At 46.4% G+C, this 18,260-nt stretch overlaps 1 pseudogene; it reads right to left on the reverse strand.

The window, feature by feature from the left end:
- Window positions 1-9,098: 9,098 nt before the first annotated feature.
- Window positions 9,099-12,105, reverse strand: LOC144591205 (putative G-protein coupled receptor 139; annotated as a pseudogene).
- Window positions 12,106-18,260: the final 6,155 nt, after the last annotated feature.

Genomic DNA, 18,260 nt, shown 5'->3' on the forward strand with positions numbered 1-18,260 from the left:
TGCTTTTTCCCCATATCCTTTGATTCCACAAGAGCTAAATATAACTCTCTCTTGAAAATTTAGTTTTTGCCTCCAATTGCAACGGTACTCAATGCGTCGACTGCATTGTGGTTCAGCGGTAGCGTTGCTGCCTTACAGCGCTTGTAGCACCAGATAAGGGGATCAGATCCCGACTACGGGTGCTTGTCTGTCCGGAGTTTGAACGTTCACCCTGTGACCGCGTGGGCTTTCTCCGATATCTCCGTTTCCCTCCCACACTACAAGGACGCAGAGACTTGCAGGTTAATTGGCTTGGGGTTGTATACGGTATTAATGTAAATTGCTCCCAGTATGTGTAGGATAGTGTTAATGTGCAGGGATCGCTGGTCGGCGCTGACTCGGTGGAACGAAGAGCCTGTTTCCGCGCTGAATCTCAAACCTAAAACTAAAAACTAAAAGCTAGCCAAGTCTCCGCCTCGCCGCACTTTCCGCATTCTGTCTCTCGGTGATTCCCTTGTGCGCTTTGTCCACCCCACCCAGGCCTTTCTCGCTAACCCACTACAACCGCATGAGATGCAAACACCGTTACCACAGTTCCGCCCTCACCATCACCCAGTGATCTTAACAACGTTCCAATTCAAGCAACAACGATTAACGGCAATGTTGCTCACCGTCGTCTGAGTTCCGTTTTCTACCTTGGTAACTGCGTGAGATGAACAACTAGAAAAAGCTGCAAGTTCAGGTAAAGGAGGGGAAGCAGCAAATGCAGTTCAAAGGATGGCTCCGTCTTCATTTAAAAAAATCATTAACTTGCGGCAGAAGCTGTGAGCGCAGGAGACGCAGGAGGGGTTTAAGAGACTCGGAGACGCCAAGGGCTAATCTTTCATGTTACGTTGATGCAAGAGTACGAGTAATGAGCAAATTTGCTTGAGGAGGCCATTGTACAGGAAGGCCCTGCGTGGGGGACCGCCATGAATGGGTGGGGGATAACGATGGAGACCCGTCGTGGGGGATCGGCCGGTTTTGAGTGATAGAGTGGAGGGGGGGGGGGGGGGGGCAATGAAGGATCTGGCGCGGGATACTTTGCACCTCTGTCGGCGCCCTTTATGTGTCGACTATTTGTCTACCTTGGGTATGCAACCAAATAATTTCACTGTGATTTGCCACGTGTGAAAACAACATATTCATGGGATGTATGTAATTTCACCTCGCTGTCCCATTCCCCTTTCTAATTCCCACTGCCATACAGAGTGAACAAAAACATAAAAAAACAGGTCGCCATGGCCAATCGAGGTGGTGTACGATCCCATTGCAACTTCGCTCAATTTTCCAATATCTGCTAGCTGTGACCTGCTGTGCTGCTTTCTCCCTCTCTCTCGCTCATTGATCGACCTGCGTGTCTCCAACATTTGTTCCTGTTTCTATGGGCCTCTCCTGAAACATCACCCACCTTCGTCACTCTACCACGCCTGCTTCCAATTAGCCACCCATTTTACCCACTGGCACACTGGAGGTCCATCTGCCCTTACAGCTCTCTCTCTCTTTCTTTCTTTCTCTCTCTCTCTCTCTCTCTCTCTCTCTCTCTCTCTCTCTCTCTCTCTCTCTCTCTCTCTCTCTCTCTCTCTCTCTCTCTCTCTCTCCCACTCTCTCTCTCCCACTCTATCTCTCTCTCTATCCCTTCTTGCGTTTGAGGCAGCAGAAATTATGCAACGCCCTCCAGGCGCTGTAGCCAGTGCAATGTGCTGTTGTCAAGGGCCGTGAGGTCTACCCCTCCACCAGGGGGACGGAGTACAGTGCAGTCGAAAATGACATGCTGCGCTGTTTGCTATTGTTGATATCAGGCCCTTTGTTCAGCACGTTATTCAACTAAACCCCCTCACACTGGAGTCAAGCACCACACGAATTTGATCTTGCTTTCTGGGATGGTAGACTCCGAATGAGGGAAGATACCAACACTCTTGTTCAACTCTGAGTGGTGGGGGTACCTCTGCGTTCTGACTGCTGAGCATTTTGTCCATGAACTCCAAGTAGTGTGTCTTCATCTGTGTGTTTGTCCAAAGTCCGACGGAGAGAGGTGAGTCTGTTGTTAGCGTACTCTCGATTATTGGGCAAACGCTGCCTGACTGACTGAAACGGCAGAGGTGCGACCCAGCAATTTGAGTTATCTTGGTAGGACGCAAGACTGACTGTCCCAGGTTCTGCCCACATGTGGTCTCCTGTAGACCGGCCATGGACATCAACTCTGGATCATCCTCACAAAGAGGTGAATAGGTGAACGTCTCCTTCACTGTAACATGGCTTGTCGACCCTTTCCCTAAATGCAGGTTTTGTAGGTGTCCACTTGGGTAGGTCTATGTGCTCCACCAAGACATACATCACCAACAACTACCCATCCCAGATCCAGCTTCTGGGCGAATGGGGCATTGTTGGGACCGCTAATTTGCTTCCTCACATTATGCACCTGAAGAATATCTCTTCCCAATAGGAGCAGTATTTTGGCGTTTGGATCCAGTGGAGGAATCTCATTGGCAATGCGTCTGAGATTGCTGTGGTGACGCGCAGCATTTGGAGTGGGGATCACGGCACTTGATTGCATTCTAGGAGCGGAGGAAGAGGGAGCAATGTCTTCTCATTAACAGACTCCACCATGTAACCGGAAGCTCTTCTACCTGCAGTCTGTTTGAGCCCAGCGCATGCCGCAGCGTATATGGCTCAAGGTTTCCTTTGATCTCAAAGATATTGAAGAACTCAGATTTTGCGAGAGAGCCGTTGCTCTGTTCATCTAAGATGGTGTACATCCGGCGTGCCTCTTGACGACGTCCTTCTGGATAGACTGAGATGAGACATATCTGAGCACATGCTCCCGCGCTGACCCCTAAACCGCACACCTCAGTGCATCTGGAGATGATCTCCTGGTTTGCTGCTACCTCTTCCTCCCCGCCATGCTCAGGTGCGGGGAGAGATGGCTTGGACTTCCAGGGGGACTGGGCCTGGATGTAGAGCAGAGAGGTGTCTGTCACTGTTGCACTCAGTACATTTCACTTCTGCTTTACAGTTCTTGGCGAAATGACTTGTGGAGGAGCATCAGCGGAAACAAATGGAACGTTCCTTCAGGAAGTGTTTGCGGTCTTCCAGGCTCTTTTCTCTGAAGGCTCTGCACTTCTTTAGTGGATGAATTTTAGCATGAATGGGACACAGCTTGGCTGGGTCACGGCATTTCTGTGTCTCGGGAATTGTTGGAGATGCTTGTGTCATGTGGACAGAGATGAGAGTTTTACCATGTCTCTCTATTTTCTCTCTTTTGACAATTGCTGGATTGGGGAAGCAGAGATTAAAGATGGGGTCCGTTCTGATTTTTGCCTCCAAGCGGATAAAGTCGGCAAACTCTCCAAGTGGGGGGGGGGGGGATGTTGTGCTGGAGTTTATACTTAGACTTAGGTGGTTCAACTTTCCTGGATGTTTTAAGGAAGCTTCTCAACGATCGGTGCAACTCCCCTGGAGGTGTCAAGGTAAGACAGACCGGGTAGATACCCATCGAACTTTGCCACTTCGTTTTCTGGCAGCAGGTCCCGATCTCACGTAGCTTGTATGGCTCTCTGATGGTGATCCTGGGAAAGTTCTCAAGCTTGGTAAAGAGGGCATGCTCAGGTGGACCATAAGTTTCTTGAAGCCTCTGCCAAACCATCGTCAAACCTGCTGATGGACGTCTGATGTTGACAGCCTTAATTCTTGTTTCCTGCTCTGAGGATTCCTTTCATATCATATCATATATATACAGCCGGAAACAGGCCTTTTCGGCCCTCCAAGTCCGTGCCGCCCAGTGATCCCCGTACATTAACATTATCCTACACCCACTAGGGACATTTTTTTTATTTTTAACATTTACCCAGCCAATTAACCTACATACCTGTACGTCTTTGGAGTGTGGGAGGAAACCGAAGATCTCGGAGAAAACCCACGCAGGTCACGGGGAGAACGTACAAACTCCTTACAGTGCAGCACCCGTAGTCAGGATCGAACCTGAGTCTCCGGCGCTGCATTCGCTGTAAAGCAGCAACTCTACCGCTGCGCTACCGTGCCGCCATTTCCTAGCCATTTTATCAAAAGATCTAGCTCTTCTCCGGGTGAAAGGACCAGGCCTGCTCTGGCGCTTTGGAAGGAGGATTTCCAAGCCCCGTAATTATCGGGCTTGTAATTAAAGGCCGTCAATCTCGTTTTTGCAAGCTGGCTGCGGGCGAGGTAACTGGCGAGGCCTTTAGTGGTGGGATTGAAATCGTTGATGGTTCGAGTAGAGTCGATAAAGTCACTGAGCAGAAAGGTTGAAGTTTGCTTTCTATCCTTCAATTTAGGCTACATGTTTCCTTGGTCATTACTGGGACTGTGATGCCTAAGAAATGATTTGGCCAGAATAGACTTGGTCTGGTGGGCGGGCGGCAATGAACCAAATAGTATGCTTTCACTCTCGATATCATGATTGGTGACGTGTCGGCTTGACTTTATGCTGGCTTGCTCTATGATGTAGTCCAGGGTACGCTCGTGTTGGTTTTGAGAGTGAACAGGGCTTGGCGATCTATTACGTGACCCTTGTTCTGCCAATAAACCCACTTCGATGGTGTCGGCCTCTGCAATGGCTGCTTTCATCTCTTTCTCTTGTTGCTAAGGTTGCCTGAAGCAGAGCAGCCTCGACCTGAATGCTCGCTATCTCTCTCTGATCGAATGCTGCTTTGGTTTCGGCTGCATTTGTTTTAGCCAGAGCTCTAAGGGCGGCCCTGCTGGAACTGGAACTGGCTAAAGAGCGGTAAGAACGAACACTGAGAGACTTGACTTAATTCTGTGAAACGTTGCCTTGGTTGCCTGTTGCCATGGCTTTGAGGTGTCGACGGACATTGTAACGATGTTAGCCACCTTTAACACAGCTTGTCGTGTTGCTGTCTTTTCACTATAATGGACTCACCGAATGTTCCTATCCAGCTATCCAACAAGCTAAACAATTGATCCAATAAAGACCAGTAGAGACGAGCTGTTGTTTGATGCTTTACTGTATTCAAATGTGAAACTGTAACGTTTAGGCACAAAAATAAATAACAGGGTTTAGTCACGTTATACGTTTAGTATAGGAACATATAAAGATGATGTCAATAAATATAATTACTTACAGACATTGCGTTTAACAAATTCTGTGATAAAAGGATGGCAGCAGATTAAACACATGTGAATTACACTGTCCACACCATGAGGTTACCCCTTTTTGAGCTGCCCTTCCTTGTTTATGACAACTTCCTTTCTATCAGGGAATGAAACTTAAAGCTGCTGTACCAGAACTTCCAGCAGGGAACAATAATGTATTTAAACAAAATACAGTCCAGTACAGTTTACGTTCCTTAACCCATGTCAAAACAGTTGTCCCTTTGCCGACCCTGTTGAAATTCACATAATTCCATTCGCAGATATCACTCTGACACTTAATTTATGCTTCGTACAAAGTTTCCATTCGCACACAGAAAGTCTACGCTGAAGATAGACACAAATAATGCAACCCACTCTTTCAACACCAATCGTGTTATTCAGGATACATGGGCATCATGATGACCATGCGTAAACTGCGTAGAAAAAAACCCCTGCAGATGCTGGTTTAAATCGAAGATAGACACAAAATGCCTGAGTAACTCACCGGGTCGGGCAGCATCTCGGGAGAGAAGGTATCGGTGACGTTTCGGGTCGAGTCCCTTCTTCAGACTGATGTCAGGAGAGGGGCAGGACAAAAATAGGATGTAGTCGGAGACAGGAAGAACTGGCAAGGCGGAGGGGATAAGGAGGGGAGGCGGGGACTACCTGAAGTTAGAGAAGTCGATGTTCCAGGCGTACACTGGCCCTATCCCCGAACTCGACCTCCGCTACATTGACGACTGCACTGTTGCTACTTCTTGTACCCTTGCAGAACTCACTGACTTCATCAATTTCACGACTAATCTCACCATCTCCGACATCTCCCTACCGTTTTTGGATCTCACCATCTCCATCACAGGAGACAGACTAGTGACCAACACAACTACAAACCCACTGACTCCCATAGCTGTCCTGACTACATTTCTTCCCACCCTATTTCCTGTAACAAACTCTATCCCCTCCTCCCAATTCCTCCGTCTACGCCGCATCAGCGCCCAGGGTGCGGTGTTCCATACTAGGGCATCGGAGATGTCCTCATTCTTTAGGGAACGGGGTTTCCCCTCTTCCATTATAGATGAAGCTCTCACTAGAGTCTCCTCAATATCCCGCAGCCATCCCCATTCGTGACAAGGATAGCGGCCGGCTTGTCCTCACCTTCCACCCCATCGGCCGTCGCATACAACAAATTATCCTCCAACATTTCTGCCACCTCCAACGGGATCCCACTACTGGCCACATCTTCCCATTTCCGCAGAGACCGTTCCCTCTGAATGTCCCTGGTCCACCCGTCCCTTCCCACCCAGGCCACCCCCTCCCCAGGTACTTTCCCCTGCAACTGCAGTAGATGCAACACCTGTCCCTTTACCCCGCCCCTCGACACCATCCAAGGACACAAACAGCCCTTCCAGGTGAAGCAGAGGTTCACCTGCACCTGCTCCAACCTCATCTATAGTATCCGTTGTTCCAGATGTCAACTTCTCTACATCGGCGAAACCAAGCGCAGGCTTGGCGAAAGTTTCGCTTTACCCCCTCGCTCAGTTCGACTTAATCAACCCGATCTCCCGGTGGCTCAGCAATTCAACTCTCCCTCCCATTCCCAATCTGACCTTTCTGTCCTGGGCCTCCTCCATTGTCAAAGTGAGGCCCAACGCAAATTGGAGGAACAGCACCTCATATTTCGCTTGGGCAGTTTACACCCCAGCGGTATGAACATAGACTTCTCTAACTTCAGGTAGTCCCTGCTTCCCCTCCCCAGTTCTCCCAATAGTCTTACTGTGTCCGACTACATCCTATCTTTGTCCCGCCCCCTACCCCTGACATCAGTATGAAGGTCTCGACTGGGAACGTCACCCATTCCTTCTCTCCGGAGATGCTACCTGCCCCGCCGTCACTCCAGCATTTTATGTCCATCTCTGGTATCATTGATAGCTACAATAACATAGAATAAAAAAATCTGGAAATAGTCCTCAGCGAGAAACAGAAAGTGGGTTAATATTCCAGCCCTAAATCCTTTCATCTTAATCTGAACCTGAAGAACGAAAGCCCGCTCTGTGTAGCTGAATAAAAGCTGGTGTGTGGGTTTCCAGCAGTTCCAGTGTGCTTTAATGTGCTCAGCTGTGAACGATAGCAATGTCAAGTTTGCGCCACCTGGTGGTCACCGAGACTATGAAAGGTCGGTATGAATGCCCCCGTTAGCAACACAGAACGATATTGATGTAATTTTAGATGGAAGTTCGCGTCTGATTTTCACTTATGCTTCGGAACCACAGCCAGAGAAATACCGCCCCATCGTATCGTTATCTCAGGGCGAGAGTGAGGACGTTTCCGTCCAAGGTTGCCTCATTCTGAGTATCAAATAGAAAGAAGAGACTTTCCACATGCATGCAGTCACGCAGCTCGCAGTGTCGATTGAGTATCGGTTGTGTGGCGAGGGCTGGTTTGAGCGGACGGAAGGCGGAACAAAGCGTCCGTATCTTATATTCCCCATGAAAATATACCAGGACACACAGGGTTTTCCTGCTGTTGACTTACCGAAATGGAAGTGGTGTACATAAAATAACAGAGGCGATGGTGTTTGGCGGGTTGGGGCGAGGAGGGGGTATAATAATAATAATAATAATAATAATAATATTCATTTATTGTCATTGCAACGAGTGCAACGAAATTAAAAAATAGCCAATCCTGACGGTGCGTACAAACATATATGCAATAAATGCAAAAACAAATAAATACATAAATACAATTAAATACAATTATATTAAGTACAAGATTTTTTAACGGTGTTGCCTAGTGCAAAGGTAGTGTTCAGTTCTCGTATGGCCCTGGGGTAAAAACTGTTCTTAAGTCTGTTTGTTCGGGATTTGATCGACCTGAAACGTCGACCAGAGGGCAGATGAACAAACAGATGGTGGCCGGGATGGGATGGATCTTTTATTATTTTGCCTGCTCTACTGAGGCAGCGTAGGCTGAACAGGTGCTCCAGGGAGGGCAGTGAGCAGCCGATGATCTTCTGGGCCGTCGTGATGACCCTCTGAAGGGCCTTCCTGTCCTTTTCTGAGCAGCTGGCATACCATGTGGTTATACAATATGCCAGCACACTCTCGATGGAGCAGCGATAGAAGGACAACATGAGCTTCTCCTGCAGGTTGGTTTTCCTGAGGATCCTCAGGAAGTGGAGTCTCTGCTGTGCCTTCTTTACTGTGGTGATGGTGTTGGTAGACCAGGTAAGATCCTCTGCGATGTGCGTACCCAGGAACCTGAAAGCTGGTACCCTTTCCACACAGACCCCATTGATGTAGAGTGGGTCGTAATCTCCACTGGTTTTTCTAAAGTCAATGCAGATGAGTGCAAATGAGCGAAGGGTGTGAGTGAAATCTAGATGTGGAAACGTCAACGTTTTTCACATTCTTTGCTCTATGTTGTGAACAGGCAAAAGGAACTTTACGAGGCACCGTCATCTCCTCCCAGTATTTCGTGCTGCTCACAGCGCATGAGCACGCATTTGTACAGCAGCTCGACAATCGTAATTCCTCGCAATATGAAACACCCTCCTCTGAAGTTAGTTTGAGAGGAAAACTCAAGGGTCAATGGTTTTTAATTGTCACATGTACCGACAATGAAACGATAAATGTGCCAGAAGGAACTGCAAATGCTGGTTGAAATCGAAGATAGACACAAAGTGCTGGAGTAACTCAGCGGGACAGACAGCGTCTCTGGAGAGAAGGAATGGTGACGCTTCGGATCGAGACCCTTCAGACTGATAAAAAACCATAAATTTCTGACTTGCAGCAGCATTACTGCTCGTTTACGCAAAATTAAATATTTGTTTGATCATTTGTTATCAAGAAGAAATATTTGTTTGATCATTTGTTCAATATTTGTTTGATCATTTGAATATTTGTTTGATCATTTCTTATAAAGAAGAAATCAATGAATTGCTAACCACACTAACAGTACATTAACTTTCTCAAATGGTCTTCAGTGCAACCAAAGCTACTTCTATGCGTTTAGTCAACGTCACCGCGCAAGTATATGTGTAACTGCAGCAGCTCAACGTTTGAATATGAATCCAATTTCCGTCAAAAGGGAGGGAGTTTTGATTGAACTCAGGTTAAGAAGAAGACTTATGGGACCAAGTGTACAGAACACAGACCCAACATTGGCGGTAGCGCTACAAAACACCCGAGGGAAAGAAAAACAGTGAACAATTGTCAGGTCGTCGTCAGAGTGCAGGTGAGAAAATTACGAGTTATCGAATTGTCAGGCTGCGCGGGCATTGTCGTTATTTAACGCATCGCGCAAGTACGGTGAAGGGACGTGCCACCGCTTTCCTCACTTCTTCTCTGAACTTAGTTTGACTCACGGCATAAATGCCGGTATTGGTGCAGCAGCTGAGCAGTTGCAGCATGAATCCAATCTGCTCCACAAAAATGTTGACGTCCGCAGACGGGTAGCCCAGAAACACCACTCGATTACTGATAGCATCCACGACATACAATGACCACAGGGCTATGAAATTGCTGGAAATGACGAGGAGCAAATGACGGATTTCCTTCGGCTCTCCATCTCCAGGTCTCTGGGACTCTGGCCACAGTCCCTATTGTTCTGAACCCGGAGTCTCCTGCGCGCTCTGCTCGCAGCTACGATGTGCCGAACAGTTAAGCAGTTGAGCAACAGGATAATGGCCAATGGGACTACCAGGGTGAATATATAATGGAGAAACTCAATTGCTGCCCAGACCTCTGAGGAATAAATCTTTCGCTCTAAAGCACAAAACCAGGGATGGGTCATCAGCAAATATTGACCAGTCAACATGAAGTACCAGAAAATGTTCTTCATACAGCTCAGCAGAGTAACTGTCCCGAGAACAATCGCCGCCGTTCTTTGGGTGCAATATTTGCCTTTGAGCTTCTGGCAACAAATGGCGACGAAGCGATCGAAGGTGAATGTGACGGTGAACCAGACAGAACAGTCTGTGGCGGCGAAGAGCAGGACGGCGTGGATGTTGCAGATGGGAATCGACTGAACGAAGAGGAAATCCTTCCAATAGAGAGTGGGGATGTGTCTCAGTATCAGGTCGAGGATGACAATCAGCAGATCCGCTGCCGCCATAGCCACAAGGTAGCGGGTTACGCACGTCGATAAACCACACCTTCCTCGGGAGAGAATCGCAATCGTCATCGCGTTTACTGTAGAAAATGCGTAATGAATTGGAAAACATTACATAACGTAAATAACCCTTATGAACAACATGAACTTTGCCGGTCTCTATACTTTGACCAGAGCAAAACAATGGATAGCCATTCCCCTGCAATAAAGAGATGTTGTGGTATATGGTAAATAACCACGTTTGCCCATGAGATTCAGTTGTGCAAGTTTGGGTAAAACAATTTAACTGCTTCTGTTGGATCCCTAGTGCAGTTGTGGGGAAGTTGCGTAACGTCGTTCATTTTATCTAATTGTAGGAATAATGTTTAAAATAAGTTCTATTATCCCAATAATATATTTTACTATTCGACGATATTAGTTTAGTTCCGCTTAGAGATACAGCGTGGAAACAAGCCCTTCGACCCATTGAGTCCGCACCGACCAGAGAACCCCGCACATTAACATTATTCTACACCCTCGGAACAATTTACTTTTATGCCAAGCCATTTAACCTAATAACCTGCACGTCTTTGGAATGTGGGAGGAAGCCGAAGATCTCGTAGAAAAGTCACGCAGGTCAAGGAGAGAACGTACAAACTCCGTACAGACAGCATCCGTTGTCGGTATGGAACCCTGCCGCTGCGCCACCATGCCCCCCTAATTAAAAATCGATTCTATCTCTAACCCTTAATGTAAACCCGCTGCATCAGTGGACATGAAGTTAAAGCAGCAAATTCTAATGAAAAACACATCGAGGTCCAAATCTATCAATATTTGGCAATTTCTGCAGCTGCTCAACTTTCTAACACAAATGCATTATGGAGGGGCATAGGCTCGAGAAGTGAAAGAGTTATTTTTACACCAACACAAAATAACTCGAATAAACGGTCCGCTATTCAATGTCCGATTCGCCATGCGATAGGATCGGTGCTGATTTGCTGGCATGGGCCAACTTTAGTTTCGTTTATTATTGTCACGCGTACCGAGGCACGGCGAAAAGCTATTTTTGTTGCGTGCTATCTAGTCAGAGTAGTAAGACATCTTGATTGCAAATCTTGAAAAAATACATTTATACAATAAGTATTTGCTTAATAATGAAACAGTATATCGACAAACTGAAAAGCAATAGACAATAGACAATAGGTGCAGGAGTAGGCCATTCAGCCCTTCGAGCCAGCACCGCCATTCAATGCGATCATGGCTGATCACTCTCCATCAGTACCCCGTTCCTGCCTTCTCCCCATACCCCCTCACTCCGCTATCCTTAAGTAAAAAGAATTGAGGATAAATTATATCAGAGAAATAATCGTAAAAGCAGAATTTTGCTGAAACGTACGCCACACTGCACACATCTTTCATTTAGTTTAGATGCAGCGCGGAAATCAGCATTTCGGCCCACCGACTCCGCGCCGACCAGCGATCCTCGTACACTAACACTATCCTGCACACACTGGGGCCAATTTACAATAATGCCAAGCCAATTAACCTACACATCTGTCCGTCTTTGTAGTGTGGAAGGAAATCCGAGATCGTGGAGAAAAACCGCGCAAGTCATGGGGAGAACGTACAAACTCCGTACAGACAGCACCCTGAGTCAGGACCGAACACGGGTTTCTGACTCTGTAAGTCAGCAGCTTTACCTCGGCGCCACTGTGCCGCCTCTGGAGGCAACCCCGCTCACAGATGCTTACCAGGAACGCTAACAACTGCGAGCAGGGGATAGTAAACACGTTGAATTGCCCGAAAAGCTTCTTTAATCCTTATCACTTCCAGCCAGTGTGAAGTGATCTTGGCTGATTCTATGACTTCCATGTCTATACCGGTTGTTTAAGGTACATCTGTGATCGTGTGAAGCGACTGAGTACAGTGCGCCCCTTATTTGTACACGTGGGAAATCCACGAGGGACAACCTTTGGCGTCATTTTAATTCGAATTATCTACAACCACTGAACAAACAAAATGCAAATCACCATGTGTGGGAAAGAACTGCAGATGCTGGTTTAAATCGGAGATCGACACAACATGCTGGAGTAACTCCGCGGGACAGGTAGCATTTCTGGAAAGAAGGAATAGGTGACATTTCGAGTTGAGACCCTACTTCTTGAAGAAATACAGATGGTGATGAGTCAAAGTATCGATGTGAGATGGATCGATTGACAAATGGTGCCAACACAGCAACCTGGCTCTCAATATCAGTGACCAATGAACTGATTGTGGACTTTGGAAGAGCAAGGATCTCAAGAAGAAGGGTCTCAACCCGAAACGTCACCCATTCCTTCTCTCCAGAGATGCTGCCTGTCCGGCTGAGTTACTCCAGCTTTTTGTGTCTAACTGCAAATCACTGACGGACCACCACACTCCCATGATTGCATTTTCGTTGACTTGTTCCAATCAAACTAAAACTGCGGGCGAAAGAACGAGAACTTGTGCATGGATACAACATAGAAACATGGTTGGGGCGGTCACGGCGGCGCAGCGGTAGATTTGCCGCGCCTGAGACCCGGGTTCGAAACCGACCACGGGTGATGTCTGTACGGAGTTTGCACGTTCTCCCCGTGACCTGTGTGGGTCCGAGATCTTCCGTTTTCGACCCACACTCAAAGACGTGCAGGTTTGTAGGCTAATTGGCTTGGCAAATGTAAAAATTGTCCCGAGTGGGTGTAGGATAGCGCTAATGCGTGGGGATCACTGGTCGGCGTGGACCCGGTGGGACGAAGGGCCTGTTTCCGTGCTGTATCTCTAAACTAACCTAAACTAAACTTAACTAGTAGAACGCTCGCCTCGGTGTCAGAACCAGAACACTGACTCATCTTAGCACAGTCAGATCCTAAAACCTTTCACCTGAAGCTTGCTTCTCTCACTTCATTAACGTTAAACATAGGACTGTATATCTGGGACCAGGATCATCCTCTTAACAGTATACGCTATCCTGTACTTGATGAAATGGTTTCCAGCAACCTCGGAAGACCGATTTCACTTCTTGAAATCCAAGAAGCCATTAAAGCCATGCAAAATGGTAAATCCCCAGGGCCTGACGGATATACAGTGGAGTTTTACAAGACATTTTTTCATCTTCTAGGCCCCGAACTACAAATTATGTACAATGAGTCGTTCCAGAAAAGCCAGTTGCCAGAAACATTGTCTCAAGCCTCTATTTTCTTGTTGCTTAAGAAAGATAAGGACCCGCTTCTGTGTAGTAGCAGAAGACCAATTTCTCTTCTCAATGTGGACCAAAAGATCTTGGCCAAAGTCCTTTATAACCGTCTTCGACACGTGGTCCCAGATTTAATATCAACGGACCAAACAGGCTTTATCCAGGGGAGGCACTCCTTTTTTAATACAAGGCGCCTTTTGGACATAGTTCATGCTCCAATTTCTGAACTCCCTGAAATTGTCCTCTCGTTGGACGCTGAGAAGGCCTTCGACAGGGTAGAGTGGACCTATCTTTTTTTTGTTCTTCAGAAAATGGGGATTAATGAAGATTTTATTTCATGGATTAAACTTTTATATTCAGCCCCTGTAGCTTCCGTTATCACGAATGACTTACACTCACCTTTCTTTCCCCTCAAACGAGGTACTAAACAAGGTTGTCCTCTATCACCCTTGTTATTCGCAATCGCCATAGAACCTCTGGCTATCTGGCTCCGTAGCGAGGTTAGGTTCTAAGGCATTGTCAGAGGGGGGGTCACCCACAAAGTGTCTTTGTACGCGGATGATCCACTTTTATTTATATCTAACCCCAACTCTTCCGTTTCAGTTATTATATCTATCCTTGAGCAGTTTGGTAGATTCTCCGGGTACAAACTGAACATTCAGAAAAGTGAGCTTTTTCCGATAAACCCCGCAGCCACAAGAATGCCTCATTCACTTTTCCCTTTTAAGCGCATGGATAGTGGGTTTAAATACCTTGGCATTGTCATCACTAAATCCTTCTCCCATATTTTTAATGCAAATTTTCTCCCCTTACTAGAACGTTGTAAACAAGATTTTAACCGTTGGTCTACTCTGCCCTTATCACTGGCCGGTCGCATTAACCTAATTAAAATGGTTACTTTACCAAAATTTTTATACCTTTTTATAACATATAACATATAACAACTACAGCATGGAAACTGGCCTGTCCGGCCCTACCAGTCCACGCCGACCATTCTCCCTGACCTAGTCTCATCTACCTGCACTCAGACCATAACCCTCTAATCCCCTCTTATCCATATACCTATCCAATTTACTCTTAAATAATAAAATCGAGCCAGCCTCCACCACTTCCACCGGAAGCCCATTCCATACAGCCACAACCCTCTGAGTAAAGAAGTTCCCCCTCATGTTACCCCTAAACCTTTGTCCCTCAATTCTGAAGCTATGTCCCCTTGTTGGAATCTTCCCCACTCTCAAAGGGAAAAGCCTACCCACGTCAACTCTGTCCGTCCCTCTCAAAATTTTAAAAACCTCTATCAAGTCCCCCCTCAACCTTCTACGCTCCAAAGAATAAAGACCCAACCTGTTCAACCTCTCTCTGTAGCCCAAGTGCTGAAACCCAGGCAACATTCTAGTAAATCTCCTCTGTACCCTCTCCATTTTGTCGACATCCTTCCTATAATTTGGCGACCAGAACTGCACACCATACTCCAGATTCGGCCTCACCAATGCCCTGTACAATTTTAACATTACATCCCAACTTCTATACTCGATGCTCTGATTTATAAACGCCTTCTTCACCACCCTATCCACATGAGATTCCACCTTCAGGGAACAATGCACAGTTATTCCCAGATCCCTCTGTTCCACTGCATTCCTCAATTCCCTACCATTTACCCTGTACGTCCTATTTTGATTTGTCCTACCAAAATGCAGCACCTCACACTTATCAGCATTAAACTCCATCTGCCATTTTTCAGCCCAACCTTCCAAAAGGCCCAAGTCTCTCTGTAGACTTTGAAAATCTACCTCACTATCAACTACTCCACCTATCTTAGTATCATCTGCATATTTACTAATCCAATTTGCCACACCATCATCCAGATCATTAATGTAAATGACAAACAACAGTGGACCCAACACAGATCCTTGGGGCACTCCACTAGACACTGGCCTCCAACCTGACATACAATTGTCAACCGTTACCCTCTGGTATCTCCCATTCAGCCATTGTTGAATCCATCTTGCAACCTCACTATTAATACCCAACGATTTAACCTTCTTAATCAACCTTCCATGTGGAACCTTGTCAAATGCCTTACTAAAGTCCATATAGACAACATCCACAGCCTTGCCCTTATCAATTTCCCTGGTAACCTCTTCAAAAAATTCAAGAAGATTAGTCAAACATGATCTTCCAGGCACAAATCCATGTTGACTGTTTCTAATCAGGCCTTGATTATCCAAATAATTATATATATTGTCCCTAAGTATCTTTTCCATTAATTTTCCCACCACAGACGTCAAACTAATAGGTCTATAATTGCTAGGTTTACTTTTAGAACCTTTTTTAAATAAAGGCACAACATGCGCAATGCTCCTATCTTCCGGCACCATCCCCGTTTCTAATGACGTTTGAAATATTTCCGTCATAGCCCCTGCTATTTCTGCACTAACTTCCCTCAATGTCCTAGGGAATAACCTATCAGGACCTGGAGACTTATCCACTTTTATATTTTTCAAAAGTGTCCGTACCTCCTCTTCTTTAATCCTCCTAATTTCCATCACTACTCTACTTGTTTCGCTTACCTCACATAATTCAATATCCTTCTCCTCGGTAAATACCGAAGAAAAGAAATTGTTTAATATCTCCCCCATTTCTTCCGGCTCAGCACATAGCTGTCCACTCTGACTCTCTAATGGACCAATTTTATCCCTCACTATCCTTTTGCTATTGACATATCTGCAGAACCCCTTGGGGTTTACTTTTACATTACTTGCCAAAGCAGCCTCATATCTTTTTTTCGCTTTTCTAATTTCCTTTTTAAGATTCCTTTTACATTCTTTATATTCCTCAAGAACCTCATTTACTCCCTGCCGCTTATATTTATTGTATATCTCCCTCTTTTTCCGAACCAAGTGTCCAATTTCCCTGGAAAACCACGGCTCTTTCAAATTATTATTCTTTCCTTTCCACCGAACAGGGACATAAAGACTCTGTACTCTCAAAATTTCACCTTTAAATATCCTCCATTTCTCTATTCTATCCTTTTCATAAAACAACAATTTCCATTTCACTCCTTTTAAATCCTTTCTCATCTCCTCAAAATTAGCCTTTCTCCAATCCAAAATCTCAACCCTTGGTCCAGATTTGACCTTCTCCATAATGATATTGAAACTAATGGCATTATGATCACTAGACCCAAAGTGCTCCTCAACACATACCTCCGTCACCTGACCCATCTCATTTCCTAACAGGAGGTCCAACACTGCCCCTTCTCTGGTAGGCACCTCTACGTATTGCTGCAAAAAACTATCCTGCACACATTTTACAAACTCCAAACCATCCAGCCCTTTAACAGAATGTGATTCCCAGTCTATATACGGAAAATTGAAATCACCCACAATCACCACTCTGTGCTTACTACTAATATCTGCTATCTCCTTACATATTTGCTCTTCCAATTCTCGTTCCCTATTTGGCGGTCTATAATACACCCCTATAAGTGTTGCTAAACCTTTCTCATTTCTGAGTTCCACCCAAACAGCCTCCTTAATCGAGCCTTCTAGTCTGTCCTGCCAAAGCACTGCTGTGATATCCTCCCTGACAAGCAATGCAACACCCCCACCTCTTGCCCCTCCGATTCTATCACATCTGAAACAATGAAATCCTGGAATATTTAATTGCCAATCGCAACCCTCCTGCAACCATGTTTCACTGATCGCCACAACATCATACTTCCAGATGTCAATCCAGGCTCTAAGCTCATCCACCTTTCTTACAATGCTCCTAGCATTAAAATATACACATTTAAGGGACCCATCATTTCTTATTCTCAGTTTATTTCTTTTCCCTTCTTTCTCTCCTACATATTGGGTCTGAGTGTTTCCCTTTTCTGCCTCCTGCCTCACACACTGCCTATTAGCTATCTGTGTTTGGGTCCCTCCCCCCAACCGTACTAGTTTAAAGTCTCCGCAGTTATTTTAGCAAATCTCCCCGCCAGGATATTGGTTCCCCTCGGGTTCAGATGCAACCCGTCCTTTTTGTACAGGTCATACTTCCCCCAGAAGAGGTCCCAATGATCCAGAAACTTGAAACCCTGCTCCCTGCACCAGTTCCTCAGCCACGTATTTATCCTCCACCTCACTCCATTCCTATTCTCACTATCGCGTGGCACAGGCAGTAAGCCTGAGATTATTACTTTGGAAGTCCTTTTTTTTAACTCTCTTCCTAGCCCCCTGAATTCTCCTTTCAGGACCTCTTCCCTTATCCTACCTATATTGTTGGTACCTATATGTACCACGACCTCTGGCTCCTCTCCCTCCCCTTTCAGGATATCCTGGACACGCTCAGACACATCCCGGACACCGGCACCAGGGAGGCAAACCACCATCCGGGTCTCCCGACTGCGTCCACAGAAACGCCTATCTGACCCCCTCACTATAGAGTCCCCTATTACTACTGCTCTCCTCTTCCTTTCCCTACCCTTCTGAGCAACAGGGCCGGACTCCTTGCCAGAGGCCCGGGCACCGTCGCTGCCCCCAGGTAGGCTGTCCCCCCCAACAGTACTTAAACAGGAGTACTTATTTCCAAGGGGTACAGCCACCGGAGTACTCCCTAGTCCCTGCCTCTGTTCCTTGCCCCCCCTAACAGTGACCCACTTGTCTACCTCCCGTGGTCTAGGAGTGACGACCTCTCTGTAACTCCTATCTATAACCTCCTCACTCTCCCTGATCAGACGGAGGTCATCAATCTGCCGCTCCAGGTTCCTAATACGGTCCCTTAGGAGCCCCATCTCGTCACACCTGGCGCAGATGTGGATGTCTGGAAG

Source organism: Rhinoraja longicauda, unplaced genomic scaffold, assembly GCF_053455715.1.
Source record: "Rhinoraja longicauda isolate Sanriku21f unplaced genomic scaffold, sRhiLon1.1 Scf000686, whole genome shotgun sequence".
Lineage (NCBI taxonomy): Eukaryota > Metazoa > Chordata > Chondrichthyes > Rajiformes > Arhynchobatidae > Rhinoraja > Rhinoraja longicauda.